Source organism: Scyliorhinus torazame, chromosome 22 (genome assembly GCF_047496885.1).
Source record: "Scyliorhinus torazame isolate Kashiwa2021f chromosome 22, sScyTor2.1, whole genome shotgun sequence".
NCBI classification, from domain to species: Eukaryota; Metazoa; Chordata; class Chondrichthyes; order Carcharhiniformes; family Scyliorhinidae; genus Scyliorhinus; species Scyliorhinus torazame.
In genome coordinates, this window is record NC_092728.1 from 207,336 (window position 1) to 221,395 (window position 14,060).

Genomic DNA, 14,060 nt, shown 5'->3' on the forward strand with positions numbered 1-14,060 from the left:
GGTGCAGACGGTGTGTGTACAGGGTGCAGACGGTGTGTGTACAGAGTGCAGACGGGGTGTTTACAGGGTGTAGACGGGGTGTGTACAGGGTGCAGACGGTGTGTGTACAGGGTGCAGACGGTGTGTGTACAGAGTGCAGACGGTGTGTACAGGGTGCAGACGGGGTGTGTACAGGGTGCAGACGGGGTGTGTACAGGGTGCAGACGGTGTGTGTACAGGGTGCAGACGGTGTGTGTACAGAGTGCAGACGGGGTGTGTACAGGGTGCAGACGGGGTGTGTACAGGGTGCAGACGGGGTGTGTACAGGGTGCAGACGGGGTGTGTACAGGGTGCAGACGGGGTGTGTACAGAGTGCAGACGGGGTGTGTACAGGGTGCAGACGGGGTGTGTACAGGGTGCAGACGGGGTGTGTACAGGGTGCAGACGGGGTGTGTACAGGGTGCAGACGGTGTGTGTACAGAGTGCAGACGGGGTGTGTACAGAGTGCAGACGGGGTGTGTACAGGGTGCAGACGGGGTGTGTACAGAGTGCAGACGGGGTGTGTACAGGGTGCAGACGGGGTGTGTACAGAGTGCAGACGGGGTGTGTACAGGGTGCAGACGGGGTGTGTACAGCGATGACGGGGTGTGTACAGAGTGCAGACGGGGTGTGTACAGTGTGCAGATGGGGTGTGTACAGGGTGCAGACGGGGTGTGTACAGGGTGCAGACGGGGTGTGTACAGGGTGCAGACGGGGTGTGTACAGAGTGCAGACGGGGTGTGTACAGCGATGACGGGGTGTGTACAGGGTGCAGACGGGGTGTGTACAGAGTGCAGACGGGGTGTGTACAGGGTGCAGACGGGGTGTGTACAGGGTGCAGACGGGGTGTGTACAGGGTGCAGACGGGGTGTGTACAGGGTGCAGACGGGGTGTGTACAGAGTGCAGACGGGGTGTGTACAGCGATGACGGGGTGTGTACAGGGTGCAGACGGGGTGTGTACAGGGTGCAGACGGTGTGTGTACAGGGTGCAGACGGGGTGTGTACAGCGATGACGGGGTGTGTACAGAGTGCAGACGGGGTGTGTACAGTGTGCAGACGGGGTGTGTACAGGGTGCAGACGGTGTGTGTACAGGGTGCAGACGGGGTGTGTACAGGGTGCAGACGGGGTGTGTACAGAGTGCAGACGGGGTGTGTACAGGGTGCAGACGGGGTGTGTACAGGGTGCAGACGGGGTGTGTACAGCGATGACGGGGTGTGTACAGAGTGCAGACGGGGTGTGTACAGGGTGCAGACGGGGTGTGTACAGGGTGCAGACGGGGTGTGTACAGGGTGCAGACGGGGTGTGTACAGGGTGCAGACGGGGTGTGTACAGGGTGCAGACGGGGTGTGTACAGGGTGCAGACGGTGTGTGTACAGGGTGCAGACGGGGTGTGTACAGGGTGCAGACGGGGTGTGTACAGGGTGCAGACGGGGTGTGTACAGGGTGCAGACGGGGTGCGTACAGGGTGCAGACGGGGTGTGTACAGGGTGCAGACGGGGTGTGTACAGGGTGCAGACGGGGTGTGTACAGGGTGCAGACGGGGTGTGTACAGGATGCAGACGAGGTGTGTACAGAGTGCAGACGGGGTGTGTACAGGGTGTAGACGGGGTGTGTACAGGGTGCAGACGGGGTGTGTACAGGGTGCAGACGGGGTGTGTACAGAGTGCAGACGGGGTGTGTACAGGGTGCAGACGGGGTGTGTACAGAGTGCAGACGGGGTGTGTACAGGGTGCAGACGGGGTGTGTACAGAGTGCAGACGGGGTGTGTACAGGGTGCAGACGGGGTGTGTACAGGGTGCAGACGGGGTGTGTACAGGGTGCAGACGGGGTGTGTACAGAGTGCAGACGGGGTGTGTACAGGGTGCAGACGGGGTGTGTACAGGGTGCAGACGGGGTGTGTACAGAGTGCAGACGGGGTGTGTACAGGGTGTAGACGGGGTGTGTACAGAGTGCAGACGGGGTGTGTACAGGGTGCAGACGGGGTGTGAGTGCAGACGGGGTGTGTACAGGGTGCAGACGGGGTGTGTACAGGGTGCAGACGGGGTGTGTACAGAGTGCAGACGGGGTGTGTACAGGGTGCAGACGGGGTGTGAGTGCAGACGGGGTGTGTACAGGGTGCAGACGGGGTGTGTACAGGGTGCAGACGGGGTGTGTACAGAGTGCAGACGGGGTGTGTACAGGGTGCAGACGGGGTGTGTACAGGGTGCAGACGGAATGTGTACAGGGTGCAGACGGGGTGTGTACAGTGTGCAGATGGTGTGTACAGGGTGCAGACGGGGTGTGTACAGGGTGCAGACGGGGTGTGTACAGGGTGCAGACGGGGTGTGTACAGGGTGCAGACGGGGTGTGTACAGTGTGCAGACGGGGTGTGTACAGGGTGCAGACGGGGTGTGTACAGGGTGCAGACGGGGTGTGTACAGGGTGCAGACGGGGTGTGTACAGGGTGCAGACGGGGTGTGTACAGGGTGCAGACGGGGTGTGTACAGGGTGCAGACGGGGTGTGTACAGGGTGCAGACGGGGTGTGTACAGAGTGCAGACGGGGTGTATACAGGGTGCAGACGGGGTGTGTACAGGGTGCAGACGGGGTGTGTACAGGGTGCAGACGGGGTGTGTACAGGGTGCAGACGGTGTGTGTACAGAGTGCAGACGGGGTGTGTACAGGGTGCAGACGGTGTGTGTACAGGGTGCAGACGGGGTGTGTACAGGGTGCAGACGGGGTGTGTACAGGGTGCAGACGGGGTGTGTAGAGGGTGCAGACGGGGTGTGTACAGGGTGCAGACGGGGTGTGTACAGTGTGCAGACGGAGTGTGTACAGGGTGCAGACGGGGTGTGTACAGAGTGCAGACGGGGTGTGTACAGGGTGCAGACGGGGTGTGTACAGGGTGCAGACGGGGTGTGTACAGAGTGCAGACGGGGTGTGTACAGGGTGTAGACGGGGTGTGTACAGAGTGCAGACGGGGTGTGTACAGGGTGCAGACGGGGTGTGAGTGCAGACGGGGTGTGTACAGGGTGCAGACGGGGTGTGTACAGGGTGCAGACGGGGTGTGTACAGCGATGACGGGGTGTGTACAGAGTGCAGACGGGGTGTGTACAGTGTGCAGATGGGGTGTGTACAGGGTGCAGACGGGGTGTGTACAGGGTGCAGACGGGGTGTGTACAGGGTGCAGACGGGGTGTGTACAGAGTGCAGACGGGGTGTGTACAGCGATGACGGGGTGTGTACAGGGTGCAGACGGGGTGTGTACAGAGTGCAGACGGGGTGTGTACAGGGTGCAGACGGGGTGTGTACAGGGTGCAGACGGGGTGTGTACAGGGTGCAGACGGGGTGTGTACAGCGATGACGGGGTGTGTACAGGGTGCAGACGGGGTGTGTACAGCGATGACGGGGTGTGTACAGGGTGCAGACGGGGTGTGTACAGGGTGCAGACGGGGTGTGTACAGGGTGCAGACGGGGTGTGTACAGAGTGCAGACGGGGTGTGTACAGCGATGACGGGGTGTGTACAGGGTGCAGACGGGGTGTGTACAGGGTGCAGACGGGGTGTGTACAGTGTGCAGACGGGGTGTGTACAGGGTGCAGACGGTGTGTGTACAGGGTGCAGACGGGGTGTGTACAGGATGCAGACGGGGTGTGTACAGAGTGCAGACGGGGTGTGTACAGGGTGCAGACGGTGTGTGTACAGGGTGCAGACGGGGTGTGTACAGCGATGACGGGGTGTGTACAGAGTGCAGACGGGGTGTGTACAGGGTGCAGACGGGGTGTGTACAGGGTGCAGACGGGGTGTGTACAGTGTGCAGACGGGGTGTGTACAGGGTGCAGACGGTGTGTGTACAGGGTGCAGACGGGGAGTGTACAGCGATGACGGGGTGTGTACAGAGTGCAGACGGGGTGTGTACAGGGTGCAGACGGGGTGTGTACAGGGTGCAGACGGGGTGTGTACAGGGTGCAGACGGTGTGTGTACAGGGTGCAGACGGGGTGTGTACAGCGATGACGGGGTGTGTACAGAGTGCAGACGGGGTGTGTACAGGGTGCAGACGGGGTGTGTACAGGGTGCAGACGGGGTGTGTACAGGGTGCAGACGGGGTGTGTACAGGGTGCAGACGGGGTGTGTACAGGGTGCAGACGGGGTGTGTACAGGGTGCAGACGGTGTGTGTACAGGGTGCAGACGGGGTGTGTACAGGGTGCAGACGGGGTGTGTACAGGGTGTAGACGGGGTGTGTACAGAGTGCAGACGGGGTGTGTACAGGGTGCAGACGGGGTGTGTACAGAGTGCAGACGGGGTGTGTACAGGGTGCAGACGGGGTGTGTACAGAGTGCAGACGGGGTGTGTACAGGGTGCAGACGGGGTGTGTACAGGGTGCAGACGGGGTGTGTACAGAGTGCAGACGGGGTGTGTACAGAGTGCAGACGGGGTGTGTACAGAGTGCAGACGGGGTGTGTACAGGGTGCAGACGGGGTGTGTACAGGGTGCAGACGGGGTGTGTACAGGGTGCAGACGGGGTGTGTACAGGGTGCAGACGGGGTGTGTACAGAGTGCAGACGGGGTGTGTACAGGGTGTAGACGGGGTGTGTACAGAGTGCAGACGGGGTGTGTACAGGGTGCAGACGGGGTGTGAGTGCAGACGGGGTGTGTACAGGGTGCAGACGGGGTGTGTACAGGGTGCAGACGGGGTGTGTACAGAGTGCAGACGGGGTGTGTACAGGGTGCAGACGGGGTGTGAGTGCAGACGGGGTGTGTACAGGGTGCAGACGGGGTGTGTACAGGGTGCAGACGGGGTGTATACAGGGTGCAGACGGGGTGTGTACAGGGTGCAGACGGGGTGTGTACAGCGATGACGGGGTGTGTACAGAGTGCAGACGGGGTGTGTACAGTGTGCAGACGGGGTGTGTACAGGGTGCAGACGGGGTGTGTACAGGGTGCAGACGGTGTGTGTACAGGGTGCAGACGGGGTGTGTACAGGGTGCAGACGGGGTGTGTACAGGGTGCAGACGGGGTGTGTACAGGGTGCAGACGGGGTGTGTACAGGGTGCAGACGGGGTGTGTACAGAGTGCAGACGGGGTGTGTACAGGGTGCAGACGGTGTGTGTACAGGGTGCAGACGGGGTGTGTACAGGGTGCAGACGGGGTGTGTACAGGGTGCAGACGGGGTGTGTAGAGGGTGCAGACGGGGTGTGTACAGGGTGCAGACGGGGTGTGTACAGTGTGCAGACGGGGTGTGTACAGGGTGCAGACGGGGTGTGTACAGAGTGCAGACGGGGTGTGTACAGGGTGCAGACGGGGTGTGTACAGGGTGCAGACGGGGTGTGTACAGAGTGCAGACGGGGTGTGTACAGGGTGTAGACGGGGTGTGTACAGAGTGCAGACGGGGTGTGTACAGGGTGCAGACGGGGTGTGAGTGCAGACGGGGTGTGTACAGGGTGCAGACGGGGTGTGTACAGGGTGCAGACGGGGTGTGTACAGAGTGCAGACGGGGTGTGTACAGGGTGCAGACGGGGTGTGTACAGGGTGCAGACGGGGTGTGTAAAGGTGCAGACGGGGTGTGTACAGAGTGCAGACGGGGTGTGTACAGGGTGCAGACGGGGTGTGTACAGGGTGCAGACGGGGTGTGTACAGGGTGCAGACGGGGTGTGTACAGGGTGCAGACGGGGTGTGTACAGGGTGCAGACGGGGTGTGTACAGGGTGCAGACGGGGTGTGTACATGGTGCAGACGGGGTGTGTACAGGGTGCAGACGGGGTGTGTACAGGGTGCAGACGGGGTGTGTACAGGGTGCAGACGGGGTGTGTACAGGGTGCAGACGGGGTGTGTACAGGGTGCAGACGGGGTGTGTACAGAGTGCAGACGGGGTGTGTACAGGGTGCAGACGGGGTGTGTACAGTGTGCAGACGGGGTGTGTACAGGGTGCAGACGGGGTGTGTACAGGGTGCAGACGGGGTGTGTACAGGGTGCAGACGGGGTGTGTACAGGGTGCAGACGGGGTGTGTACAGGGTGCAGACGGGGTGTGTACAGAGTGCAGACGGGGTGTGTACAGGGTGCAGACGGGGTGTGTACAGAGTGCAGACGGTGTGTGTACAGGGTGCAGACGGGGTGTGTACAGAGTGCAGACGGGGTGTGTACAGGGTGCAGACGGGGTGTGTACAGGGTGCAGACGGTGTGTGTACAGAGTGCAGACGGGGTGTGTACAGGGTGCAGACGGGGTGTGTACAGAGTGCAGACGGTGTGTGTACAGGGTGCAGACGGGGTGTGTACAGAGTGCAGACGGGGTGTGTACAGGGTGCAGACGGGGTGTGTACAGGGTGCAGACGGGGTGTGTACAGGCCGCAGACGGGGTGTGTACAGAGTGCAGACGGGGTGTGTACAGGGCGCAGACGGGGTGTGTACAGGGCGCAGACGGGGTGTGTACAGCGATGACGGGGTGTGTACAGAGTGCAGACGGGGTGTGTACAGAGTGCAGACGGGGTGTGTACAGGGTGCAGACGGGGTGTGTACAGAGTGCAGACGGGGTGTGTACAGGGTGCAGACGGGGTGTGTACAGGGTGCAGACGGGGTGTGTACAGGGTGCAGACGGGGTGTGTACAGAGTGCAGACGGGGTGTGTACAGGGTGCAGACGGGGTCTGTACAGGGTGCAGACGGGGTGTGTACAGGGTGCAGACGGGGGGTGTACAGGGTGCAGACGGGGTGTGTACAGAGTGCAGACGGGGTGTGTACAGAGTGCAGACGGGGTCTGTACAGGGTGCAGACGGGGTGTGTACAGGGTGCAGACGGGGGGTGTACAGGGTGCAGACGGGGTGTGTACAGGGTGCAGACGGGGTGTGTACATGGTGCAGACGGGGTGTGTACAGAGTGCAGACGGGGTGTGTACAGGGTGCAGACGGGGTGTGTACAGGGTGCACACGGGGTGTGTACAGGGTGCAGACGGGGTGTGTACAGGGTGCAGACGGGGTGTGTACAGGGTGCAGACGGGGTGTGTACAGCGATGACGGGGTGTGTACAGGGTGCAGACGGGGTGTGTACAGAGTGCAGACGGGGTGTGTACAGGGTGCAGACGGGGTGTGTACAGAGTGCAGACGGGGTGTGTACAGAGTGCAGACGGGGTGTGTACAGGGTGCAGACGGGGTGTGTACAGGGTGCAGACGGGGTGTGTACAGAGTGCAGACGGGGTGTGTAGAGGGTGCAGACGGGGTGTGTACAGGGTGCAGACGGGGTGTGTACAGGGTGCAGACGGGGTGTGTACAGAGTGCAGACGGGGTGTGTACAGAGTGCAGACGGGGTGTGTACAGGGTGCAGACGGGGTGTGTACAGAGTGCAGACGGGGTGTGTACAGCGATGACGGGGTGTGTACAGAGTGCAGACGGGGTGTGTACAGGGTGTAGACGGGGTGTGTACAGAGTGCAGACGGGGTGTGTACAGGGTGCAGACGGGGTGTGTACAGGGCGCAGACGGTGTGTGTACAGCGATGACGGGGTGTGTACAGCGATGACGGGGTGTGTACAGCGTGCAGACGGGGTGTGTACAGGATGCAGACGGGGTGTGTACAGGGTGCAGACGGGGTGTGTACAGGGTGCAGACGGGGTGTGTACAGAGTGCAGACGGGGTGTGTACAGGGTGCAGACGGGGTGTGTACAGGGTGCAGACGGGGTGTGTACAGGGTGCAGACGGGGTGTGTACAGGGTGCAGACGGGGTGTGTACAGCGATGACGGGGTGTGTACAGAGTGCAGACGGGGTGTGTACAGGGTGCAGACGGGGTGTGTACAGGGTGCAGACGGGGTGTGTACAGCGATGACGGGGTGAGTACAGGGTGCAGACGGGGTGTGTACAGGGTGCAGACGGGGTGTGTACAGTGTGCAGACGGGGTGTGTACAGGGTGCAGACGGGGTGTGTACAGAGTGCAGACGGGGTGTGTACAGGGTGCAGACGGGGTGTGTACAGGGTGCAGACGGGGTGTGTACAGGGTGCAGACGGGGTGTGTACAGGGTGTAGACGGGGGGTGTACAGGGTGCAGACGGGGTGTGTACAGGGTGCAGACGGGGTGTGTACAGGGTGCAGACGGGGTGTGTACAGGGTGCAGACGGGGTGTGTACAGAGTGCAGACGGGGTGTGTACAGGGTGCAGACGGGGTGTGTACAGAGTGCAGACGGTGTGTGTACAGGGTGCAGACGGGGTGTGTACAGAGTGCAGACGGGGTGTGTACAGGGTGCAGACGGGGTGTGTACAGGGTGCAGACGGTGTGTGTACAGAGTGCAGACGGGGTGTGTACAGGGTGCAGACGGGGTGTGTACAGAGTGCAGACGGGGTGTGTACAGGGTGCAGACGGGGTGTGTACAGGGTGCAGACGGGGTGTGTACAGGGTGCAGACGGGGTGTGTACAGGGCGCAGACGGGGTGTGTACAGAGTGCAGACGGGGTGTGTACAGGGTGCAGACGGGGTGTGTACAGGGCGCAGACGGGGTGTGTACAGCGATGACGGGGTGTGTACAGAGTGCAGACGGGGTGTGTACAGAGTGCAGACGGGGTGTGTACAGGGTGCAGACGGGGTGTGTACAGAGTGCAGACGGGGTGTGTACAGGGTGCAGACGGGGTGTGTACAGGGTGCAGACGGGGTGTGTACAGGGTGCAGACGGGGTGTGTACAGAGTGCAGACGGGGTGTGTACAGGGTGCAGACGGGGTCTGTACAGGGTGCAGACGGGGTGTGTACAGGGTGCAGACGGGGGGTGTACAGGGTGCAGACGGGGTGTGTACAGAGTGCAGACGGGGTGTGTACAGAGTGCAGACGGGGTCTGTACAGGGTGCAGACGGGGTGTGTACAGGGTGCAGACGGGGGGTGTACAGGGTGCAGACGGGGTGTGTACAGGGTGCAGACGGGGTGTGTACATGGTGCAGACGGGGTGTGTACAGAGTGCAGACGGGGTGTGTACAGGGTGCAGACGGGGTGTGTACAGGGTGCACACGGGGTGTGTACAGGGTGCAGACGGGGTGTGTACAGGGTGCAGACGGGGTGTGTACAGGGTGCAGACGGGGTGTGTACAGCGATGACGGGGTGTGTACAGGGTGCAGACGGGGTGTGTACAGAGTGCAGACGGGGTGTGTACAGGGTGCAGACGGGGTGTGTACAGAGTGCAGACGGGGTGTGTACAGAGTGCAGACGGGGTGTGTACAGGGTGCAGACGGGGTGTGTACAGAGTGCAGACGGGGTGTGTACAGCGATGACGGGGTGTGTACAGAGTGCAGACGGGGTGTGTACAGGGTGTAGACGGGGTGTGTACAGAGTGCAGACGGGGTGTGTACAGGGTGCAGACGGGGTGTGTACAGGGCGCAGACGGTGTGTGTACAGCGATGACGGGGTGTGTACAGCGATGACGGGGTGTGTACAGCGTGCAGACGGGGTGTGTACAGGATGCAGACGGGGTGTGTACAGTGTGCAGACGGGGTGTGTACAGGGTGCAGACGGGGTGTGTACAGGGTGCAGACGGGGTGTGTACAGGGTGCAGACGGGGTGTGTACAGGGTGCAGACGGGGTGTGTACATGGTGCAGACGGGGTGTGTACAGGGTGCAGACGGGGTGTGTACAGGGTGCAGACGGGGTGTGTACAGGGTGCAGACGGGGTGTGTACAGGGTGCAGACGGGGTGTGTACAGGGTGCAGACGGGGTGTGTACAGAGTGCAGACGGGGTGTGTACAGGGTGCAGACGGGGTGTGTACAGTGTGCAGACGGGGTGTGTACAGGGTGCAGACGGGGTGTGTACAGGGTGCAGACGGGGTGTGTACAGGGTGCAGACGGGGTGTGTACAGGGTGCAGACGGGGCGTGTACAGGGTGCAGACGGGGTGTGTACAGAGTGCAGACGGGGTGTGTACAGCGATGACGGGGTGAGTACAGGGTGCAGACGGGGTGTGTACAGGGTGCAGACGGGGTGTGTACAGAGTGCAGACGGTGTGTGTACAGGGTGCAGACGGGGTGTGTACAGAGTGCAGACGGGGTGTGTACAGGGTGCAGACGGGGTGTGTACAGGGTGCAGACGGTGTGTGTACAGAGTGCAGACGGGGTGTGTACAGGGTGCAGACGGGGTGTGTACAGAGTGCAGACGGTGTGTGTACAGGGTGCAGACGGGGTGTGTACAGAGTGCAGACGGGGTGTGTACAGGGTGCAGACGGGGTGTGTACAGGGTGCAGACGGGGTGTGTACAGGCCGCAGACGGGGTGTGTACAGAGTGCAGACGGGGTGTGTACAGGGTGCAGACGGGGTGTGTACAGGGCGCAGACGGGGTGTGTACAGCGATGACGGGGTGTGTACAGAGTGCAGACGGGGTGTGTACAGAGTGCAGACGGGGTGTGTACAGGGTGCAGACGGGGTGTGTACAGAGTGCAGACGGGGTGTGTACAGAGTGCAGACGGGGTGTGTACAGGGTGCAGACGGGGTGTGTACAGAGTGCAGACGGGGTGTGTACAGCGATGACGGGGTGTGTACAGAGTGCAGACGGGGTGTGTACAGGGTGTAGACGGGGTGTGTACAGAGTGCAGACGGGGTGTGTACAGGGTGCAGACGGGGTGTGTACAGGGCGCAGACGGTGTGTGTACAGCGATGACGGGGTGTGTACAGCGATGACGGGGTGTGTACAGCGTGCAGACGGGGTGTGTACAGGATGCAGACGGGGTGTGTACAGTGTGCAGACGGGGTGTGTACAGGGTGCAGACGGGGTGTGTACAGGGTGCAGACGGGGTGTGTACAGGGTGCAGACGGGGTGTGTACAGGGTGCAGACGGGGTGTGTACATGGTGCAGACGGGGTGTGTACAGGGTGCAGACGGGGTGTGTACAGGGTGCAGACGGGGTGTGTACAGGGTGCAGACGGGGTGTGTACAGGGTGCAGACGGGGTGTGTACAGGGTGCAGACGGGGTGTGTACAGAGTGCAGACGGGGTGTGTACAGGGTGCAGACGGGGTGTGTACAGTGTGCAGACGGGGTGTGTACAGGGTGCAGACGGTGTGTGTACAGGGTGCAGACGGGGTGTGTACAGGGTGCAGACGGGGTGTGTACAGGGTGCAGACGGGGCGTGTACAGGGTGCAGACGGGGTGTGTACAGAGTGCAGACGGGGTGTGTACAGGGTGCAGACGGGGTGTGTACAGAGTGCAGACGGTGTGTGTACAGGGTGCAGACGGGGTGTGTACAGAGTGCAGACGGGGTGTGTACAGGGTGCAGACGGGGTGTGTACAGGGTGCAGACGGTGTGTGTACAGAGTGCAGACGGGGTGTGTACAGGGTGCAGACGGGGTGTGTACAGAGTGCAGACGGTGTGTGTACAGGGTGCAGACGGGGTGTGTACAGAGTGCAGACGGGGTGTGTACAGGGTGCAGACGGGGTGTGTACAGGGTGCAGACGGGGTGTGTACAGGCCGCAGACGGGGTGTGTACAGAGTGCAGACGGGGTGTGTACAGGGTGCAGACGGGGTGTGTACAGGGCGCAGACGGGGTGTGTACAGCGATGACGGGGTGTGTACAGAGTGCAGACGGGGTGTGTACAGAGTGCAGACGGGGTGTGTACAGGGTGCAGACGGGGTGTGTACAGAGTGCAGACGGGGTGTGTACAGGGTGCAGACGGGGTGTGTACAGGGTGCAGACGGGGTGTGTACAGGGTGCAGACGGGGTGTGTACAGAGTGCAGACGGGGTGTGTACAGGGTGCAGACGGGGTCTGTACAGGGTGCAGACGGGGTGTGTACAGGGTGCAGACGGGGGGTGTACAGGGTGCAGACGGGGTGTGTACAGAGTGCAGACGGGGTGTGTACAGAGTGCAGACGGGGTCTGTACAGGGTGCAGACGGGGTGTGTACAGGGTGCAGACGGGGGGTGTACAGGGTGCAGACGGGGTGTGTACAGGGTGCAGACGGGGTGTGTACATGGTGCAGACGGGGTGTGTACAGAGTGCAGACGGGGTGTGTACAGGGTGCAGACGGGGTGTGTACAGGGTGCACACGGGGTGTGTACAGGGTGCAGACGGGGTGTGTACAGGGTGCAGACGGGGTGTGTACAGGGTGCAGACGGGGTGTGTACAGCGATGACGGGGTGTGTACAGGGTGCAGACGGGGTGTGTACAGAGTGCAGACGGGGTGTGTACAGGGTGCAGACGGGGTGTGTACAGAGTGCAGACGGGGTGTGTACAGGGTGCAGACGGGGTGTGTACAGGGTGCAGACGGGGTGTGTACAGAGTGCAGACGGGGTGTGTAGAGGGTGCAGACGGGGTGTGTACAGGGTGCAGACGGGGTGTGTACAGGGTGCAGACGGGGTGTGTACAGAGTGCAGACGGGGTGTGTACAGAGTGCAGACGGGGTGTGTACAGGGTGCAGACGGGGTGTGTACAGAGTGCAGACGGGGTGTGTACAGCGATGACGGGGTGTGTACAGAGTGCAGACGGGGTGTGTACAGGGTGTAGACGGGGTGTGTACAGAGTGCAGACGGGGTGTGTACAGGGTGCAGACGGGGTGTGTACAGGGCGCAGACGGTGTGTGTACAGCGATGACGGGGTGTGTACAGCGATGACGGGGTGTGTACAGCGTGCAGACGGGGTGTGTACAGGATGCAGACGGGGTGTGTACAGGGTGCAGACGGGGTGTGTACAGGGTGCAGACGGGGTGTGTACAGAGTGCAGACGGGGTGTGTACAGGGTGCAGACGGGGTGTGTACAGGGTGCAGACGGGGTGTGTACAGGGTGCAGACGGGGTGTGTACAGGGTGCAGACGGGGTGTGTACAGCGATGACGGGGTGTGTACAGAGTGCAGACGGGGTGTGTACAGGGTGCAGACGGGGTGTGTACAGGGTGCAGACGGGGTGTGTACAGCGATGACGGGGTGAGTACAGGGTGCAGACGGGGTGTGTACAGGGTGCAGACGGGGTGTGTACAGTGTGCAGACGGGGTGTGTACAGGGTGCAGACGGGGTGTGTACAGAGTGCAGACGGGGTGTGTACAGGGTGCAGACGGGGTGTGTACAGGGTGCAGACGGGGTGTGTACAGGGTGCAGACGGGGTGTGTACAGGGTGTAGACGGGGGGTGTACAGGGTGCAGACGGGGTGTGTACAGGGTGCAGACGGGGTGTGTACAGGGTGCAGACGGGGTGTGTACAGGGTGCAGACGGGGTGTGTACAGAGTGCAGACGGGGTGTGTACAGGGTGCAGACGGGGTGTGTACAGAGTGCAGACGGTGTGTGTACAGGGTGCAGACGGGGTGTGTACAGAGTGCAGACGGGGTGTGTACAGGGTGCAGACGGGGTGTGTACAGGGTGCAGACGGTGTGTGTACAGAGTGCAGACGGGGTGTGTACAGGGTGCAGACGGGGTGTGTACAGAGTGCAGACGGGGTGTGTACAGGGTGCAGACGGGGTGTGTACAGGGTGCAGACGGGGTGTGTACAGGGTGCAGACGGGGTGTGTACAGGGCGCAGACGGGGTGTGTACAGAGTGCAGACGGGGTGTGTACAGGGTGCAGACGGGGTGTGTACAGGGCGCAGACGGGGTGTGTACAGCGATGACGGGGTGTGTACAGAGTGCAGACGGGGTGTGTACAGAGTGCAGACGGGGTGTGTACAGGGTGCAGACGGGGTGTGTACAGAGTGCAGACGGGGTGTGTACAGGGTGCAGACGGGGTGTGTACAGGGTGCAGACGGGGTGTGTACAGGGTGCAGACGGGGTGTGTACAGAGTGCAGACGGGGTGTGTACAGGGTGCAGACGGGGTCTGTACAGGGTGCAGACGGGGTGTGTACAGGGTGCAGACGGGGGGTGTACAGGGTGCAGACGGGGTGTGTACAGAGTGCAGACGGGGTGTGTACAGAGTGCAGACGGGGTCTGTACAGGGTGCAGACGGGGTGTGTACAGGGTGCAGACGGGGGGTGTACAGGGTGCAGACGGGGTGTGTACAGGGTGCAGACGGGGTGTGTACATGGTGCAGACGGGGTGTGTACAGAGTGCAGACGGGGTGTGTACAGGGTGCAGACGGGGTGTGTACAGGGTGCACACGGGGTGTGTACAGGGTGCAGACGGGGTGTGTACAGGGTGC